This window comes from Aedes aegypti, chromosome 1 (genome assembly GCF_002204515.2).
Source record: "Aedes aegypti strain LVP_AGWG chromosome 1, AaegL5.0 Primary Assembly, whole genome shotgun sequence".
NCBI classification, from domain to species: domain Eukaryota; kingdom Metazoa; phylum Arthropoda; class Insecta; order Diptera; family Culicidae; genus Aedes; species Aedes aegypti.
The window spans coordinates 49,646,216-49,668,270 of record NC_035107.1 but is presented as its reverse complement, the minus strand read 5'-3'; the positions used below and the strand labels follow the sequence as shown (position 1 = coordinate 49,668,270).

Sequence of the window (22,055 nt, the reverse complement as noted above, 5' to 3'; positions counted from 1 at the left end):
TGGATTTTACTGCGAGACGGAGCAAAAAAAAAAAAAAAAACAGTGCAATCACAAGTCAAAGTTGGATTGGTTGGTTGGTTGGTTAAGGGGTGAACTAGAGCGCTTGGTTTTACCTCGCTCAGTTAGTGGTTTGGTCTCGTTGTTGGTTGGCTTAGGGAAGGAATTTCCGCGTTATGGTCGGTGGCTTGAAAGTTCGTGCTTCGAGGAAAACTTCGAGAAAGTATGCCGGGATGGGATTTCATTTCGGAGGAATTTCGTTTGTTTGTGGGCAGATTGTAAATTGCAACACTTCAAAGAGTGATTGTAGAGTTTAATTTCTGCTCTAGGTAAAGTGAATACACTTTTCTGTTTCTTCCTTTATCTGGTCTTTAATATCAAACTTTAAAGCACTCTGCTTCTAAATAAAATGTAAAGTGATCTTTTCATTTGTGTATTGCACTATAAACCTTATGCATAGAAGAATGGATTTTTGGCGTACAATTTTGTACAAATACTGGGGTATAATTTCGAAAAATGAAAATTGCTCGCGTCACGAAAAGTGGTAAGATTTTGACTGTCAATAACTTACTAACGCCTGGAAAGATTTTCAAGAATCTTGCACCAATCGATTAAAAATCTTTCTACTAATCGACTTCAATAATGAAATCCATAAATGTTCATGACTAAACTATTGAAAAATTGATAAATATCGAGGCATGTTTTATTTTCCATATAAAAGCACATTTTTCTTGTGTGTCCCTAACACAGACATCATTGCGCGATACCTTAACCACCTTCATCATGCAAAGGGAAACGCCCCTTTCGGTCTTCTTCTTATTTCTTTTTATTATCGTGTTCAGTCGAAGCTAACCAAACTCCAATCAGCCACACGCACATCAGCTTATCGAATTCGTAGAGAACGCGTAAGCATCTTCGAAAATTGTCGTCGGAGAAGTGAGCAAACCATCGAAAACAAGGATGGACAAAAGAACAAGGAAGCACCAAATTACCGACCGCATTTTAACTCAATCGTCTTCGGTAATCTTTTGGTGTGTTTCTGTCTAGTAGCTACCCTCATCCGTCCTTTTCTGGACTACAATTTTATTTTGAAAGAGAGTTATGAGGATTTTCTACCGTGACGAGCGACATAACTGATGGTTAGATGTGATTGATACAGGTTTCGGTCAGTAATTTGCATGTAATCACTCATCATGGCCAAATATTGTTTTTCGAGAGTCACAGTGTCAAGAAATACAATCGACTAAGTTTCTGAATACATGTAAAGTGATTATTTGACATTATCACCAAAAAAAAACACAAAATATCCATAAAAGGTCAGAATTAACATGCAAGAAATATTGTGAAAATTGATTGGATTTTTAACAGTAGAAATCTTTCATAAGTTCGTGATGGTCTCAAGCTAGGAAACAGTAGAAGCTGTCGTTATTCAACGTCATTTTGGCGGTCGTAACTCGGAAACAACCTCTTATTATTTTGTCTTACTTAAATGGCTTTCCAGAAATGCTTCGAATGTTTCGTTAAAAAAATATGATATTCCTTCAGAGCTTTCTTTAGAAAACATTCCCGCAGGATACCCACAGTTTTGTTGCAGTTTAATCACTAGAAGTCCTTAATTCTCGCAGTAATCGATTATAATCGTAGGATTGCCATTACACCGTTCACACTGGAATGCCAAGCTTTTTGCCTACTGTTTCCGTTTAACAGGAATGTCAGAAGAATTTCCACAGGACTCCCACAGAACTCGTTTGAGATTTTTTCAGTATTTTAAATGGAATTCCATGGGAGTCCAATAAACTATCCCATGTATTTTCAAATGATATTTTCAATACTTCCGAAGTATCCCCATGTAATACTGGACTCCCAAGATCCACAATGAAATCCCAGTCCCCACTGTTATTCTGGAGCTGCTGTGTATTCTCAGTACCACAATGAGATTCAAAGATTTATACTGGAAATATTGGATTCACACTTCAAGCGTCCAAGGGTCCTTTCTATGATGCACACTACAGTCCCAGGCTCCATCCTGAAATCACACGATCTACACCCATGATCCTCACTGAAGCTCCAATATGCACATACAAATTTATTGATCCACGCTGGAATCCCACGATGCACATTGACATCCCAGGATCAATACTGGAATCCCAAGAATCACATTGGAATTCAAGAATCTACTATGAAACCTTAGAATCCACAGTGAAGCCCTTTGAATCACATTACAATCTCAGGTTTAACACTGATATTAAAGGATCCACACTAAATACTATTGTCCTCACTCTAATCTCAATATTCACACTGGCATATCAGGAACCCCATTGGAGTTCAGCGAACCATATTAGAAGCCCTGGATACACACTGAAATATGAGAACCCTCACTGTAGTCGCAAGATCCACACTATAATTCCAGTATTTACACTGATATCCCAAGAGCAATGTCAAAATCCCTACTGGAATCCTGGGATTCACGCTGGAACCTCAGGATCTGCATTTGAAAAAGAATCTACAATAAAAACCCAAGATAAACAATGGAATCTCAGGATCCTTTCCCGAATCCTAGAATACACTTCGGATTCTTAGGATCTGCACTTGAATACGAAGATCCATATTGGAATCCCAAAATCCACACTGGAATCGAAGAATCCAGGAAAACCCAGTATTCACACAAGAATCCCATTATACATTCCTGCTTTCCAGAATCCACACTGGAATTCAACGATCCATACAAAAATCCCAGGATCCATACTGGCTTTCCAAAATCCACACTGTTATCTCAGGATCAACAAAAGAGTTATAGGGTCCACAAAGAATCCCAGGATATACAAGGAATTCACAGCATCCACTCTGAAATCCTAGAATTCTCACTGACTTTCCAGAATCCACATTGGGATCCCAAGATCCAAACTGTATTCCCAATATCCAAAAGTAAATCACAGCATCCACACTGACTTTTCAGAATCCACACTGGAATCCGAATATCTACACTAGAATCCCAGAATCCACACTGATCCCATAATCTACATGGAAATCGCAAGATCCACAATGCAAGTCCATTATTGATATCCACACTGGAATCCAAGAATTCATAAGGGAATCAGATGATACACACAGAATATGAGGATCCATATTGGAATCTGAAGATCTATAATATAATTTCAAAATTCCAGGCTCGAATGCAAGGAACCACTCTTGAATCCCAGGATTCACATTTAACTCCTAGGAATCACACTGCAATTCTAACGATGCAAATATAAATCCCAGAATCCACATTAGAACCCCAATATCCACATTGGAATCCAAGAATCTACACTAAAACCTTAGAATCCACTCGGATACACTATGATCCACATTATAATCCCAGGATAGCACTGAAATAGCAAAGTCCTCACTATAATTTTAATATTTACGCTGTCATACCAGGATCCACTCTGGAATATCAAAATTCTTACTGTAATCGCAAGATTTTTACTATAATTCCAGGATTCACAATGAAATCCCAAGATCCCCACGATAGAATCTTAGTATCCCTACTGGAATCCCGGAATTCACACCAAAATCTCAAGATCTGCAAATTGAATATGAGAATCCACACTTAAATCCCATGATCCACACTGTAATCCCAAAATCCACACTGTAATCCCAAGATCAACAAAAGAATCATAGGATCCAACAGGAATCCTAGGAGCCATACGGAAATCACAGCATCAACACTTAATTCGCACTGATTTTCCAGAATCCACACTGGAATACCAAGATCCATAATGGAATTCAAAGATCTAAACTTAAATCCCAGGATTCATACTGAAATTCCAGCAACCACACTGAAATCCAAAGATCCTGAATAAAATCCCAAAATCCACACTGGAATCTGAGGATTGACATCGAAACCACAGGATCCACACTGGCTTGTCAGAATCCCCACTGGAAATTTAAGGCCCATACTGTAATCTCAAGACCCATACTGTTATCTCAAGATCAACAAGAAAATCACAGGATCCACACTGGAATCTCAGCATTGACACTGGAATCTCAAGATCCACACTGTTCTTCCAGGATCCATACTTAAATCCAAAAATCCACGCTGAAATCCCAAAATTTACTATGAAATCCCAGGATCCACACTGGATTCCTAGAATCCATTCTGGAATCTAAGTATTCTTTCAGGAATGTCTGATTTGTAAACCACGCTTATTGTTACATAACGCAAGCGTAGTGCTGCCAGTAAGAGCTGCAAATAAATCAGCTCAAAAATTTCAAATATTCCATACCACCAGCGCAGACTAATGAAAGAAATCTGAATTAAAAAATCCTGCCTATAAAAAAAAACTGTGTACATTAAAGTAACTGGTCTCAAAATAGATTACTGGAAGTTAATGGGTCAAACGGGTTCCTATTCGTTTCCACATTAATTCATCTCCCGATTTATTTTGCGGCTTCCTCCAACAATTCTTGTTACATGTTTTTAAGAGGTCCTTAGGTGATTTCACCCTTGCTTTTCCTGTGAAGTCTTTCTGTCCAATCATTGTACAATGGTCCGAATCGACAATTTAGCAGAGAAAAGTGTTTTCTCTGTTCTCGTTTCTCCGTTCTGTCTTCAGAGAAGTATTTCATAATCAAGTTTTGCATCTTCTAAGAAAAAAAGTTTAATGAGGTGGCCATCATTAAAGTTAAAATTTTGACACAAACTTTTTTTGTTTGAGGAAATTTGTGGCTGCCTGCTTCTGCAAGTTTAAGATAATGTCATTTTGATCAAATTTGTCTAACACACTTTTGATCTAACTCATTATTTGACCTAAGTAGATTGATTCTGACAGTTCTTACTTAGTGTGGACCAAAAAATCACCTTTTAGAGCCAACCATTCATGTTTTCAGTTTTACGTTGATGTGGTCTTAAGAAAAGTTGTACAGGGAGTAATAATATACATTTTTGCAGAACATTGCAAGTTTGAAATTCTATTGTTTTTGAAGTTATAATCAAATTTAAGCGAAAAACTTGCCGAATTTTAAGGTTTTTAAGTGTAATTTCGAAGTAAATTTCCTAAATTTACAAAAATGGCGTTCACACAGTTATGACAGCAAAAGTTGCCTAATGTGTTTTCAAATGCCACTAGAAAAAAAATTTTCTCGAGCCAACTTCATGAGTTATGGGCATCTAAAAGTTGCAATGTTCAGCAATAATGTGTATCATTATTTCCTTTACAACTCTTTCAAAGACCACATTGACGTAAAACTGAAAACAAAAAAAATAGATTAAAAAAAATCTGGATTTTCAGGTCCATCCTAAGCTGAAAACCTCAGAGTCAATTTCCTTAGCTCAAATGAATAGTTAGAGCAAGAGAGTGATCAACAAAATTTATCATAACAACATTTTTTAAGAGTTTGCAGAAGAGCGTAACTACAAATTTACTCAAACAAAAAAAATTGAGTCAAAATTTAAACAAAAATAAGAGCTACCCTATTCAACTTTTTTATTAGAAGATGCAAAACTCAATTACAAACAACTTTTCTGAAGAGATCATACGAACATACTTGAGAAAATTTTTTAATGAAGAATCGCTTCGCAAACTCATGAAAGACGATCTGCTCAATAAATTGCCAGTAATCAATTCCCAGAATAATCCCTAAAGATATCTCTGGAGGTATATCGATACGTTTTTTGTGTGGAATTTTCACAAGAATTTTTAGATGAGTTTCGGGAGATATCCTTAAGGATATTTCTGGAAGATTCCCTAAAGTAATGACTGAAGGATTCGATTGTAAATTTTGCAGAAGAATAGCTTTAGGAACTTCTGGTGTATTTAGGAAATCCCTGTGAAACTTGGAGGAATTCCCGAAAGTTTCAGAGTAGCAACTCTTGGTCGAATTTTCGCAAATTTGCTGAAAAAATTCATGTTGAAAAAGGATGGATTCAATTCGGATATCGTATCATACCTAGAAGATTTTTTGGAACAATATCTGATGAACTCCATAGACATATTCTGCAGAAAGTTGCAAGGGACAGAAGAACTACTCGGCAAATCCTCGGATTGAACATTTTTTTCCAAAACGATACAAAGAAGCATTCTTTTCTGATATTTCTGTTAGAATATCAGAAATATTTTGCGTGGAATTCCTACAAGGCCATGGATGAACTTCTGAATAAAGCACAGAACTATTTTCTAAAATAAATAAAATCTGTCTGAGACAAGAGACTCTGTGAAAGTGTTGCTTGGAATCACTCAAGAAATTTCTGAATAGTTTTTAATAAATCTCTGAGAATATTTCTGGAAAATTTCTTCGGAAAATTAAATTGAATTAAATTAGCCAGTGTATCAACTGAAAAAATATCTTCAAGAATTTCCATGACAATATTCAAGAAAACTTTCTTCATGCATTAATTGACAAAAAAAGTGGAATAATCTTTGGGAGAATGATGAATAAATAATTCCAGATGAACCTGTGAGGCAACTCAATAAGGAATCCTTGTAGAAATTCCTTGAGTCTCCCTGGACGAATTGCTAGAGAAATTCATGTAATAATTTCTTATTGAACTCTTGAAAGAGCTTCAACTTAGAAGAATCTCTGAAAGATTTCGTTGAGACGTCCTGTTTTTTTTTGTAGAAATTTCTAGAAAACTAATTGAAAGAAATTTTGTAGTATTTATTGTAGGATTCGATAGGAAAATTGTTGAAAAATTTCTGCTGTAGCTATTGCAGAAGAAATACCCACTTAGATTTTTTTTTGAGGAATTCCGTTTGATATTCAAGATAATCCAACAGTGCATATGGGTCCCGAAGCCATACCTAGGAAGACAAAAATATTATCGCCTTAACCGTCATTTTAGATATATGGTGTCTCTGGGAAAGTTTCTCCGTATTTGTCAGACATTTTTATCAGTAATTTGGCATAAGGGTGGCCCGCATATTTTAGGAGATCAGATAATCAACAGTAATTTTTTGCAAAAACTTTGTTCCGAGCACTTTAGGAACTTTTAAATGTGACAAAGTACTCTTATGGTTGTTTGAAGAGTTTATTTAAATTTTGGAAATAGTATGTTCTGAACGAAAAACGTCCATAACTTGAAAAAAAAATTGGTTGATTCGGTGTGTCTAAATGTACCTAATACAATGTTTTCATAAAAAATCGACGTTTCAGGATATGTTTAGCTTGGATCAAGTTTAACTGACCACGAGAGATAGAAATTTGGGTTCTTCCACAAAGTTGTTCAAAGTTGGTTGTTCAAAAACATTGCTTATGTCTAAATGCATTAGCAAAATAGGTTTATATTCTGATCTCTTGAACCGTGCGGATCACCCTAGTGCAATATAACTAAAAAAATAGAATATGGAGACACTTTTAAGAAGACACCATGTATCTAAGACATGGCAATAGGTCCCAATATTGGTCTCCAGGACATCCCGGGAATCCCGATGGAAATAATTTGAGGAATACCTGCAGAAAATTGCTGAAGGAACTACTGCAAAAACTTCCAAAGGAATTTCCCGGGCAAGCATCCCTCCACAAATTCTGAAATAACTAAAGGACTGCACAAGAATGAAATGGAAAAAACTTAAGGAGTTTTTTCTGAATCAACTCTTAATGAACTATGAGTATTAATTCTAGATGAATAAATTATGGAAAACTCCACGAAGCAGACAAATTGACTGGTTGTGTTGACAAATCTTACCCCGGCTGTTAAGTCCAGGGTTGAATTCCTGATGTGATGCCCGAATAAATCAAAACAAAATCTTTGAGGCAAATGGCTTAGGGAATTTGTAGCGAATGTTATTGGATACCCCAGTAATATTGGTAGCTTGATAAAACTTTTACAGCTAAAATGCTGTTTATACAGTTCATTTCTAGCTGGATAAACTGTTATTCAACTTCCAATGGTACCTGGGTAATGTATGTGGGATTTCGTAAAAATATCAGTGCATATTAACAAAAGCATCAGCGTATGCTTAGAATGTCATAAGTAAATATGAAGAATTTTTTATTCAACGGAAAAAAATCATGCACAAGTTCCTTCAAACGGTCCTTGAAGAATTATAGAGATAGCTTTCTAGAGAATCCCTAAATAAATGTCTGCAGGATCCCTTTAGAAATTCCTTTTATGAATTTTGAAGAGAACTTATAGTGCAATTACTTGACCGAATCCTTGTGAAATATTGGTATAACTCCTGTAGCAACTTTTGTAAAATATTTCGCTGGTATTCTAGGGAGAAGTAAACAATTAATAGAAGAACACCTGGAAGACTCAGCAAAGGGATTCTTGTAGTTACGTAATGGATCTCTGAAAGAATTTTTAGGAAAAATTTTAAATAAATTTTAAAAATACACAAGACATCGCCAGTGATTTCTGTTATTTGAGTTGTTTGTGGATGAGCTACTAGAGGAATGTCTAAAAATATCTGATGATGATCTGATATCTGATCTCTTCGAATACCTGAAGGCTGGCTATATGAATTCCATGTGTCCTTCCAGTTTTAATTCTGCGTGAAGAATTTCTGTAGGAATGTTGAAATGATCTGGAATCTGGAAATCTGGAATAATCTTTGAAAAAACATGAGAAGAATTGTTGAGAGGAAGCTCTGGGAGAATTGCTGAATTATTATCATTTCTAGAATATCAAATGGTCTTCCAACCCAATGCTAAAAATTTAATCTATTCGAAGTTATTAATCGATCAGGTTTTCATCGTGACCGGCGTCTTAAGATTTAGTCAGTAAAATCTTGAAAAGTCAATAATTAACTACGTTCTACACTCAACTTTAGGTGGTACAACCTCTGAGAGTACTTCTTATGAGTGCAAATTATAAAAAGAAATTCGTGTAGAGATTGTTGATTTTTTTTTTGATAAATTATATCAGCTTCATCTTAGATATGTTTAAAAGAATATCTCAAGGAATTTCACATGAATCTCTAATGCACATTTTTTCTTTATGCATGAAAAAGACCTTAATTTTTGACTGATATTCATCACTTTTATGCATAAAAATCCCGTTTGATACACGAGAATAATAACCCAGATACAAATCACCAAGAAAAAAAACCTATAATAAATCCCCGATCAGAAACCACTCCATCACCAATAATAAACCCTCTCAGAGGTCGACAGCCAATTTGGTAGGGAATTAATAGCCTTCCTTGCCCATCGAAGAGACCACTGCATCCACCCAAAAGCCAAAGAAAACCAATTTACCCCACAATAATTAACATCTCGCAACAGCCAGCTAGATTGAGGCCTTCCATAGCTGAGTGGTAGGGTGTGCGACTGCGAGCAAAGACGTCTGGGTTCGATTCCCGGGTGGTCCACATCGTGCTTGCTATACACAAACTAATACAAAATAGAAACTTTGGCAAAGAATTCTGTCAGCAAATAATTGTGGAACAGTTTATTGATAAACATGTTCAATCCCAGTAGGGACGTAACGTCTCCATTCGTTCGTCGTGACCACTCAGGGTCAGGGCCACTGCTCATCATCATCATCTTCGAACGTATCAATAATCCTGCGGCTTTCGGCCTCTCATCCCACAAGCTCCGCTGCTGGCCGGTTGCTTAGAAGCCCCCAAAATCAAACCCATTCGAGTGTGATTGAGTGAAACCATTCGTCGTCATTTAGCTATCGCTGATTGGCGGGCAAAGAGCTAAGGAGACTACGTTTGACCACCATTGGTCTTGCAGATTTCGCTTGGGAGTTTCCGTATATTGGAAGACTGAAGCCAGTGGCGATAATATTGATCTCGTCCGATGGAAGCTCTAGATGCGTGCTGTGAAAAAAGGATATAAATTTGAGATAGGGTACCGAAGTCAACTGCCTAACGACTGGCTGGTTTTGACGAGACTGAGCTCATCTATCAAACAGCTGGAATCTGGACTCGGGCCTGACCTTTTGATGTTTGGTGGTCGTTAATCATTACTTTGTGGCTGGTCGATAACGCAAACCCATGCATAAGAAAGAGGTTTTGGGGGTTCAACCCATTTTGTTGGTAAAAGACTTTGAAATACTTAGAAAGATTTTGAACTACTTGAAATGAATAAAAGACTGTAGAATAAATTTAAACAATTCCAACGACTCTGAAACCAATTAAATGACTCTGAACGACTATGGAAGGCTACAAAAAACTTGGAAGATTTTAAAAATTTTTGATAAACCCTGCAAAATATGAAAGATTCTGAAAAAAAACAGAAGTACTTAGAGGATAGTTAAAGACTTCAAAAATATTGCAAGACCTTGAAGAACTTTGAAAATCTTTAGGAAGCTTGGAAATACTAAAATGAATCAGAATGCTTATGAAAAATAAAGGAAGACAGTGAAAGATTTTCAAAGGACTTCAGTGAACTCTTGGCAATCCCGTCCCTGGAAGGTTTTGGAAACCCCTGGGAGCTTCAAGAAATTCTATAGTAACCCATTGGAAATACCTGAAAAATTTCTAGGATCTAGCCTACTCGTCAGACTTTCCTCCTCCTCTCAGAAATGATAACGTGGTTTATAGACAGCCCCTAAGAACGAGCTCCACACTATGAAACTCGATTGGGTACACTAAATAAATCTTTTGAAAATCTTTGACAATCTCTTGAGAATCCTCGAAAACGTTTTGTGAAACTATGAAAACGCTTCTAAGAACCTTGATAATTTCTTAAGAAATATTGGAAACCTCTTCTGAAACCACTCGAAAATCACTGAACTTCCAAAATCATCAACCATTTAAGAATCTATACAGAAGCCCTGGAGAGCCTTCGGGAAGTCTTGTGATCTTCTAAAAATTCTCTGGAAGATGTTTGGAGCTTCTGAGCAAAGAAGTTTTTGGAAGTGGTGTACCTGGCAACATCTGGAATCTCTATGAACGCCAATAACACATTGACAATTTCCGGTAACCGTATAAGAACCTGTAGAAACCAACATGTGATTTCTGAAAAGTTTATAGAAACCTCTTCAAACCGATCGGCTACTTCTTGAACTCCTAGGTGTCTAGGAAGATTATGAATTGTTTGGTGTTTAAGTCCACTGTGAAAGAGATAAAAAGTCTTTTAACGATTCTGAAACCAACTAAATGACTCTGAAATGCTCTGAAATACTTTAGAAGTCATACAATTATTTGGATGGCTTCAACAGACTATAAAACACAACATATGATATACTCTGAAAAAAGAAGAATTCAAAGGCTAGTGCAAGACTCCAAAATTTTGCCAGACATAAAAAATCATAAAAACTATAAATACTTTAAATGGCTTGGAAAGACTAAAGTACTTGAAGTCCATGAATTACTTGGAATGCCTATTAAAACACATGAAAACATTTAAGGATTTACAAAGGTATTCAGTGAACTCTTTGCAATCTCGTCCCCTGGAAGCTTCCTAGTAGCCCATTGTAAATACCTAGTAATTTCTTGTACACCCCTTGAATCACTATGAAGCCTATTGGAACCCTTTGAACGCCCCAATGAGCCATTTTCTAACCACTGGCACCTTCTCTGGATATCCAGACAAACCCCCACCCCTCTCGTGGGTTTAACCTATACAAAAAAAATTGATGTGGACCGTGTTTTTCGACCAATTTCTTCCTTCCCCCCAGAGAATCCATGATGGCTTCTTGCGAACCCTCTGGAAACTTCTGAAACCCTTAATAAATCTTCGGAAATCTATGACAATCTCCTGAGAATCCTCTAAAACTCAAAGTGGAACTCCGAAAACCGCTTTGTGACTCCTTGGAAAACCTCTTAAAACCTTTCTGAACCACTCGATGAGAAGCTAAACAAACATCATCCCTTGAAGAATCCATACAAAAGCCATGGGGAGCCCTCGGGATATCTTGGGATCCTCAAAAATTCTTTGAAAGTAATTGGGAGGTTCTGAGCATGGAAGTTCTAAGAAGCGTTTGGACCTCTATGCCAATATCCGAATGCTCTAAGAATCCCTCATTGAGAGACTCTGTTAACCACTTGCAATCAACATGTAATCTCTTAACAGCTCATAGAAACCTCTGAAAAACAATGGGCAGCCCTTAAACTCCTAGGCTTCTAAAAATACTTTGAATTACTTTAAGAGACTAAAAGACCATAGAAGAGTTTGAAAGACTTTCAAGAATTGAGGAAACAAATAAATGACTCTGAAGTGTGCTCTGAAAGAATTCAGAAAACTACAAACAATTTTGGATGGCTTTAAAAGACTGTAAAACACTGTAACATATGAAAGAATCTGTGAAAATTCAGAAGAACTCAAAGGATAGTGGAAGACCCCATGAATCTTGCAAGACCTTGAACAGCTTTGAAAAACTTTAGAAGCGTTGAAAAGACTAAAATACATGCAAGGATTTCAACAGCCTTTGGTGGCAATCCCGTCTCCGGAAGTTTTTGGAAACTCCTGGAAACTTCTAGAAGTTCTTTTGTAAAGCATTGGAAATAAGTACCTGGAAATCTGTTGGATATCCTCTAAATCACCTTGGCGCCTATTTGAATCCTATTAATCCTCCTATGAATCACTTTCTGTTATGTACTAGATCGCTCGTTAACATATTGAAATTTGTGTAGACCGTGTGAGCCCTTGGGAAGTTTTGGGATCCTCTGATAACTCTTTGGATATACTTGGGAGCTCTTGAGAGTAGAAGTTGTTTAAACATCCCTAGCAACAACTGGAGCCTCTATGACCCCCAAAAATCAATGAGAATCTCAATGGTAACCGCTATGAAACATTTCAAAACCAACATGAAAATTCCTGAAACGTTTCTGGAAACCTCTTAAAACCGATTGACATCCCCTTGAACACCAAGGAATCCCTTGAAAACACCTTTGAATTTCAAAATTTCCCCTCTGAACCATTTGAAACGGTTTATGGACAAAAGGTCGAAAGACAAAATGTCGAAAAACAAAAGGCCGAAAGACGAACAGTCGAAAGCTCGAGACACAAAAGGTAGAATGACAAAATCTCGAAAGACAAGAGATCAAAGAACAAAAGGTTGAAAGACAAAAGGTCCAAAGACAAACAGTGGAAAGACAAAAGGTGGAAAGAAAAAGAGGCGAAAGACAAAAGCTCGAAAGACAAGAGGTAGGAGGACAAAAGGTCGAAGGACAAACGGTTGAAAGACGAAAAGACGATAAATAAAAGGGCAAAAGACAAGAAGTCGAAGGACAAAAGGTTGAGACACAAAACGTAGAAAGAGAAAAAGACGAAAGAAAATAAGTTGAAAGACAAAAGGTCGAACGTAAAGAGTTCGAAAAACAAAAGGTCGAAAGACAAAAAATCGTAGAACAAACGTTCGAAGGAAAAAAGGTTAAAAAACAAAAGGTTGAAAGACAAAAGATCGAAAGATAAAAGGTCGAAAGCCAAAAGGTCGAGAGACAAAAGGTCGAAACACAAAAGGTCGAATATTATTTGCTTGGGGATACTTATTCCTTGAAATACGACTTTCGAGCTTTTTTCCAATCTCTTTTCATCAATTCCTTCCCCTTCGCCTCATTGGTCTGCATTTTGACGAGGCAGGCACCATTATTGCCTATCTAAGAAGATCACCAGCACTTATACACTGAGGGTGTCTGTTAATCCCAAGCAGTCATTCAGTTGGTTCCTTGTGTAAGTGCAGCTGATCTGGCGATACTGGAGTAGCAACCACGGGCGGCCAATCAAGCTCAAGCTCCCAAACTAGTGTAAGTTAAAATTAGTTTTTCTTAATATTTTCTTTTTTTTACTAAAAAAAAAAATTTCGTTTGATTACAACTGCATGAAAACTCATCCGAATCCAGAATCCTTCTTACTTGCTTTTGAAGCTTACACTGCGGAACACGTTTTTGTCTCAAGCATCAAAATACCGCTATTTACTTAATTAAGGGTTGCTGAATCTATTGCCGTTTTCAGAAATTTCATAGCACGTCTAGTTTTCAAGATATTGGCCGTTGAAAATGCAAAATTTGGCTATATCAGCCAACTTGCATGCAAGTTTCCCAGTTAGTAAGGCAATTTATTTGCTTAATTTGCCGCAGAATTCAACCATTATGTATATAACAATACTTATCAGCAAAGTTCATGATACTATTGATGTTCAAAAGTTATTTATTGGTGTTTTAGAAAAGCATTGTATTTTGTCATATAAGAGAAACGAAGAATTTTGTATGGAGACTGCAAGCATATTGAAAAAATCGATTTATTGTAAATATTATCGTCCAATTTTAAACAAATCATATTAGAAATGAAAGTTGAAGTCCCATTTTGCATGCTTGCTGGATTTGATCACAAAATGTTTGATAAATCATACTTAAAATTTCATATAAACATCCTTTAAACCAGTGTTTTATAGAACTTTGGCGACCTGTAGCAAAAAATTGTGACGTGCAGGGACATTTCTGAGAACGGCATCAGATTCAGCGACCCCAAATCTACTAGAGACACATAATTGAATCGTTGAGACACGCAAAAATGTCATTTTTGTTACGCTGTGTTATTTAGTAATTTTCATACTGTTTATACAACGAATTTGATTCAAACATTTATTTGACCTAGTCATTTAACAAAAACTGCCCAAAAACATGATTTTTTAATGTATGATTTTTTTTTCGAATTGTTTATTATAGATTGGATTTATGGTTATGGATTGTTTCCGGTTGAGCCTTTAGTATTAGTTTTACTTATTTTATAACGTATTTCGAAAAGATGATGAGGTTTTGCGCCCTTTAACGAAGTATTTTGGAAAAATGAATCACTCAAAAGGGTTTTTCCCACTTCCAAATTTTTGTTAAAATGAATAAATAAATAAATAAATTATTTTTCGTCAGAAAGTGCAGTTTTACTTTTAACCAAACTTTATGAAGCATCGTGTTATAACTTTAAGTTAAATAATGCATACGTTTTTAAAAATTTCAAAAAATGTTTTGTTTTACATTTTATGAAAAATTGCTTCTAAACCTTTTTGAAAGCTAAACAACTAAAAAAAACCTTTTTAGCTCAAGTTTTAAAGTTTTACTGATTCATGTTTTTGGGCAGTTTTTGTTAAATAAGTAAGACAAAGCAATTTTGAAATTATTTTGTTGTACCCACAATTCCAAACCTACTGAATTTGCTTCAAAAGCATGTAAAAAGATTTAGAATCTGTTGAATATATATGAAGTTATGGTCAAACAAAAATGATTTCTTTTAATATTTTATAACTTGAAAATTCACCTTCAAGTCGCTTGTATCACCTCTTCATCTTAATATTTTTGGCTGAAAATTTGCGGTTACACTTTTCATGTGATTTTGATTCAGAAGAGCACACAATTTTTTAGTTTTGAGAACCTTCGTAAAATGAGCCGCACCCTACTTTAGAAGAGATTGAAAGACTTTCAAGATTCCGGAACCAATTAAATGACTCTGAAGTACTCTGATAGACTTTGAAAGACTCCAACAAACTTTGGATGGCTTTCAAAGATTACAATTCTCTCTGCAACATATGGTAGACTCTGAAAAAAAACATAGGGAGCCCTCGAAAAGTCTTGGGATCCTTTAAGAACTGCTTCGAAGCACATGGGAGCTTCTGAGAATAGATGTTGAGACATCCCTGACAATATATGGAAACTCCATGATCCCCATAAAAATCATTAAGATCTTCTGGCCATCGCTTGAAAACCTTTAGAAACCAACATATAATTCCTGAAATGTTTCTGGAAACCTTTGAAAACCGATTGGCAATCCTGAAACTATGTCGAAAGACAAAACGTCAAAATGACAAAAGGTTGAAAAACATACGGTCGTAAGAAAAGAGGTCGAAAGACAAGAGGTCGAAAAACAAAAAGTCGGAAGACAAAAGGTATAAAAACAAAAGATTGAAAGACAAAAGGCCAAACAGTCTAAAGGCGAATGGTCGAGACACAAAAGGTAGAAAGTCGAAAAGACGAAAGACAAAAAAACAAAAGACAAGAGGTCGGAAGGCAAAAGGTCGAATGACAAAAAGTCAAAAGACAAAATGTCGAAAGACAAAAGGTCGAAAAACAAAAGGTCGAAAGCCTAAAGGTCAAAAGACAAAAGATCACAAAAAGTTCGAAGGACAAAAGCTCGAAAGGCTAAAGCTCAATAGACAAAAGGTCGAAAAATAAAAGGTCGAAAGGGCAAAGATCGAAAATGATTTGCTTGGTGTATTAATATTCCTACTTTTAATAAGTGTTACGAAGACGGTCACGTTTCGGACTCTTAACAGCAAACTCGTTGTTTTGCTTGATTAAGTTTTAAGCTCTAATTTAATTTGATTGATTTTCATATCGCATGTTTTAATTATTGTTGCTTACATGTGTTGTCTTCTACGTTAACTAAGTCCGTCTACTTGTAGCATATGTTTAGCTGTTGTGTATTTCCCATTATAAATCAAGTTTTACAATTAGGTTCGAATTAATTTCAATAGATTACCCAACTAGTGGCTGGTAACAAAAATATAATTAAATTTTTATCAGAATATGATATGCATATCATATAATGATATAATTTTGTGAGGCTCCGTTATCCACAGAACATATTAAAACCAAAATCTAACATAATGTATTCTATTTCCCTTTACGATATTTTTTTGTTGATTTTTAGCAACTTTATAACAAAATTAATGCATTTTATAATATACAATTTTATCGTATATTGAAGATAATACTGTTGATACTTTGTATAAAACATTAAAACTTTGTTTGATATGTTTTTGATATAATTTAAATACATCTTGTTATGTTTATGATACTATTCATGCACTTTTTGTTATAATTTTAGTTATTTCAACAACATCCTGCATCAAGTTTGTATCAACCTATGTTCTTATAACATAATAACATGAGCTGATATAATTTTGTTATGTATCCTCACTCGGGTAAGCAATACTTACTTATGAATTTAGGAACAAATATTAGGTATACAACTTTTAGAATAATCAATTTTAGTATATCACATTCAGAGTAATTAATTTGACTCCATCGAGTCTTAGTGTGGATACTACTATACGTATTCAACATTAGGTGTCTCAACTTTCCCCAATCATTCATCATGACGTTTCGTGCGGCAGTTGTCAGTTGATTGTCGGATCAGTTGAACCGATAGCGGTTATCGATAACAAGGGGTATTGTACCGTTTATTCCTGTCTTTTGAGCTTTTGTCATAGATTCTTTTGAAACCTACAGAAATACTTTTAAAGGCCCCTTTTTCAGACTTGTAGCTTAAACCCTTGCATAATTTACGCATGTTAAGCCTATGATCCTCTGTGAATCACTTGGAACACGCAAGGTAACATTAGAATCTCTTGGAAATTCTATACATGAATGCAGTACATGCTAGGGCTGATTCGGAGAAATAAATGTCATACTATATAATTCAGTGTAACGAAAGACCTGAACAGTTCAATGGAATTCACGGAGCCTCCAAACGGTTTCTGAAATTCTTCAAAAGTTTTCAAGTTCTCACAGGTTTTGTTTGAGGAATTACCAAGAATCAAAAAGATCTCTATTCTCAACACAGTCTTTAGGGTTCCTAAGCGGTTCTCTAGGGGAATCCATCAGACTCAAACAAACCGGTTTTCTAGGGTTATCCAACAACTCCGTTGAGATTCGGTCTTCAAATCAGCGAACGGTACCGGTAATCTCTTGACGATAAATCAAAAGGTTTACACTTTTGTGGGCTCATACAGTTTTGATAAACCAACTTCAATATTCTTCAATATCTTCCGGTAATCATTGAACTTCTTATAGTATAGGCTTTTAGATCTACAGGCGACTCAAACAAACATATTCGATCAAGTTTGAAGTCCAAGGGCTTTCTAAGATTATTCAAGAACTCCATTGAGTGGAAGTTTTCAGATCGACAAACGCTACCAGTAATCTCTTGACGATAAACCAACATGACTTACACTCATGTGGGTTTATACAAACATGAAAAACCAAGTTTAAAATTTTCCGGTAATCATTGAACTCATTTCAGTAAAGGCCATCAGATCTATAAGCGTAACTTGTAACATTTTTGGCATTACCGTTCAAGGTCAAACAGGTTCTATGAAATATGTCCTTTCAAGTTTCAAAATCAAAGAATAATAGCGATTATCCAGAAACTTCTTTGAGTAAAGGCCTCCGTATCTACAGACGTAACCAAAGATGTTTCCAAGGTGTATGAATAAGGTTCATATCCCGTCTGCTACAGTGTTCATATTCTATAAAGTCTAACGGCTTTCTAGGGATATCTAAGAGCTGCGTTGAGCCTAGGTCCTCAGGTCAACAAAATAATTAGTAATCTCTTGACGATACATCAATCCTTTGTGTGAAGGCCTTCAAATATACAAGCGATTTGTAACATTTCTTATATTAATTAATAAGGTTCACAGTCAAATAAGCTGAATGAACCAATAAAAATCAACGATTGTATATGGTTATTCAAAATTTCTTTGAGTGAAAACCTTCATATCTACAGAAGTAATCAGTGATCTTTCGAAGGTGTATGAATAAGGTTCATACCCCAGCAGACTCAAACGCACATGTTCTAAAAAGTTTAAAGTCCAGCGGCTTTCTATATGATTATTCGAAACTACAGACATAACCGGAAGCCTCTCCTAAATGTTATGATGAGCCTATATGTGTATAAATCTTATTCATAAATCTACGAAATATCACTGGTTATGCATCTACATATGAAGGCGTGTACTCAAAGAAGCTGTTGTACAATCTTCAATGATGTTTGAATTCAAAACTTGATAGAACATGTGGTCATGAGTCTATTTGAGTGTGAATGTTGAATAAATGTTCGAGAAATCATCTGAATAGTCGTTGAACTCAAAATATGGTGCAGTCTAGTTTGAAAGATTTTGAAAAGTCACTCGATACGCTTGTAGGTTTGATGATCTACTCCAAGTAGTTCTTGGGTAAATAGTCGTTGAACTCAAATTCTGGCAACGTGTAATTATATAAGCCCATATACGTATCGACCATATTCCGCCGAAAGGTTCCTGGTTACGATTGTAGATCTGAAGGTCTGTACTTAAAGAAGTTCTTGTATAGCCTTGAACGGTAGTTGAACTCAAGATTGGCGAAATATATTTCGATGAGCCTCTGTAAGTACAAATGTTATTCATATACCTTTGAGAGATCACTACACTAGTAACGCTTGTAGATCGGAGAGCTTAGTACCCACGGAGTTCTTGGCTGACCTAGATCATTAAGGCAAATAAGCATACAGCTAACATAGCTTTATACAGGCTTTGTCAAACATGATTCAATTAGCGTCAAATTACTTTTACATATTTCCCACCCATTACGTAAAAAACGATTTGAGATACCTTTGAATGCCCAAGTGAATCCTTATAAATCGACACACTTGTTTTACTCACTAGAAATCTAAAAAAACATCCGAAGGAAATCCAAAAAACCTCGTTAAAACTAATGTGAAGTTATCCAGAAAAAATCCAAAACTTCGTTTTAATAAATTGATTCAATTTGCAAACCATTCTTCCTTTTAGTAAATGATGGTTCCGGTGAAATCGCACTAAAAACGACAGCAAATATCGATCGATGAGAAAACGTCAATGGCGAATAAGCACAGAACACACAGTGCTACACTGCCTAGGTAAAATTTACCCTAACTTGGAAAAAAATCTAACTTTTACTCATTTTGGTTTTCAAATGTTGACTAACTAATACAATAATATAGAAACTCACAAGCCTGGCTTAATGCACATTAAAACAAAGAATAAATTAATTTCTAAATCATCCAACATTTTAAAATCCTCAATCTGCTCGTTAGGGATTTACACACTCATTCCTCTTCACTCACCTGTCAAGAACCATAATCCTTTTAACGGGACCATTCTCTTCCACGCTAAAACGTGCTCAAAATGTAAAAAATTTTCCGTGATTCCGTGCGCACTCATTGTCACCGTCATAATCCGTACCATTAATATGTGAGTGTCGATTTTCGCTTTTTTAATATCATAAGCTCTACATCAACAATCCAGGGCATTTAAACGCGATGACGCAACCCATCAAAGCACTCCACTCGCCAAAGAAATTAGCTTTGATTTCCCGGATTGCTCCAGTATATGGATGGGGTAATGTCACAGCAGTCGGCCCCTCATTTTTTATGGACTCTTTATTTTTAATGCTTGGAATTTTCGGCTTGCACCGGATGTCTCAAGTGTCGAAGAAAAATTCGGCTATTGAATCGTCCAGATGGGAGGAGAAGATGTTTGCTGATGGCGATGGGTTGGGTTGGGAACAAAACGACATAACCATCTTCATGATTTTAAATCTAATTTTATGGGTCTTCAACGTGGTGGTCCTCCATTTTCCATCCAGGGAAAAGTGATGCTGGAAGGGGGCTGTACATTAGGGGGGTTCGAATAATGAATTTGTTTTGAAATGCCATCGCTTATATATTCTTGATAATGTTTATGATGAAAAAATAGTCTTGTCAAATGTTCGACCATTTTGGTAAAGTTTTAAAAAAGGCCCAAAGAATTTGAAATTTAAGATGAGTCTCAAAATAAAATTGGGCGTACTTTCAAACAGGGCTGTGCATTTTCGAAAGCATTTTGTGAAACACGAAGGCTTGGTTGTGTCGTCTCGATGGTGACAAACAACTGCGTCACTTCGTTCTTCTTTCCACACTCATTCGTTTCGTTACCTATTTGAAAGCAGCCAACAATACAAGTGAAATAAAAGAGTAAAAACTTCGTTTCATTTGAATTCATTGAAATCTATCAAAATGTTTCTAATTGAATTTTACCTATTTTTAAAATATTAATTATGTAACTTGTTAGGTAATAAATGAAGATAGAGAACCTATGCGTCGTTCATTTGAATTATACTCTCCTAAAGTTAGAGACTATCGAATGAAAGAGCAGCTCGCTGCGGTGAGGCTCTGATCTATGACGCGCGATGCACAAGCAGCTCGAAAGAAATGAAAGACTACGCTTGCTGCGATGAAATGAAAGGTATGTCGGATTGAAACGAAACAGTAGAGTTTCAATTGAAAGGGAAACTTGAGTCAGTCAGTTGGGTACTGAAAATGCTTTCAATGAATTGAAAATGGAAGGCCCTGCTTGCAAACCACATAGCCAATCTTTATTTTACTTTTTCGAAATCATTTAGTAATAATTTGTTTTTTTTTTTTTCAATGTCGGTATTGGCTTTTGAGGTTTTCGCTAAATTTTAGATTATTTCCAAACGAGGTAAGAGACAAGGTAAAATTGATAAGTTTTATTAACAAAATTGTTGTTTCTGAACTGAGAAAATCTTTTTCAAATTCTTTTCAGCTAGAGTCCAAAATATTATTTTCAAAATTTGTTTTTTCCTTTTTAAGAAAAACGTTCTTTAATTTTTTTGCAGATCCTGCCATATTATTTTTAAAGCAGGATCGCGAGTGAAAAAAAAAATGAAATTACCTTCTCCTCCCGTTTTAAGATGGATCAAAAGTTAAAAATTATCGTATATATTCACGGATTCGAATTTCACTTCACATTTTGATATAGCAAAGTCCCTTGCTTCAACAATGAAATTTGTTGAAGTTTCGTAAGAATTAGGTTTTCAAACTTTTTGTGATGTGAACCACCCTACCGCACTCTTCAGAAATGGTTCATGAAAAGAAAAGCTCGATGGTTGATGCCCTCATTTCGCACTTATTATTGCTGCGATGATGATGATGGTGGCACGAGCTTGAAAGCTGTGGGAATTCTTGGGAGACAGTCATACGTTTCGGGGTTTGGGGTTTCTCGTGAGAACCGATTTGCTTTTGTTTACGATGCTTTTCTGTTTATTGGGTTGCCGGGATTTTACAACTGGGTTTTATCGTTTGAGAGTGTATTCTCGGTTGTTGGTTACATCCACCGCACAGTGGGCAAAAACGACCCAAAAAACGGATCTTTTATGGCCGCTGGTTTCAGATCGTGAAGTAGACTGTTTCTGACATGAAAAATTGCGAGAAATCGATTGGCGCCGGTTTCATCCGCCGCAGGACTCGGCAAGTAGTCCATTTGTTCCCATTTCGATCTGGTGTGCCATAAATCACCACATACTATAATAAAGAAAACAATGATACTCCCATGCAAAAGCATAACTTTCGATTGCGTGCATCGAAAAAGATGAAATTTTGACCAGAGTTTC

The 22,055-nt window shown here is 35.9% G+C and overlaps 1 protein-coding gene across 1 annotated transcript in view; it reads left to right on the top strand.

Annotated features, from left to right (window-relative positions):
• LOC5569480 (neuronal acetylcholine receptor subunit alpha-7) overlaps positions 1 to 22,055 on the top strand; it is a 716,979-nt gene that overhangs the window by 340,449 nt on the left and 354,475 nt on the right. The window lies entirely within an intron of this gene.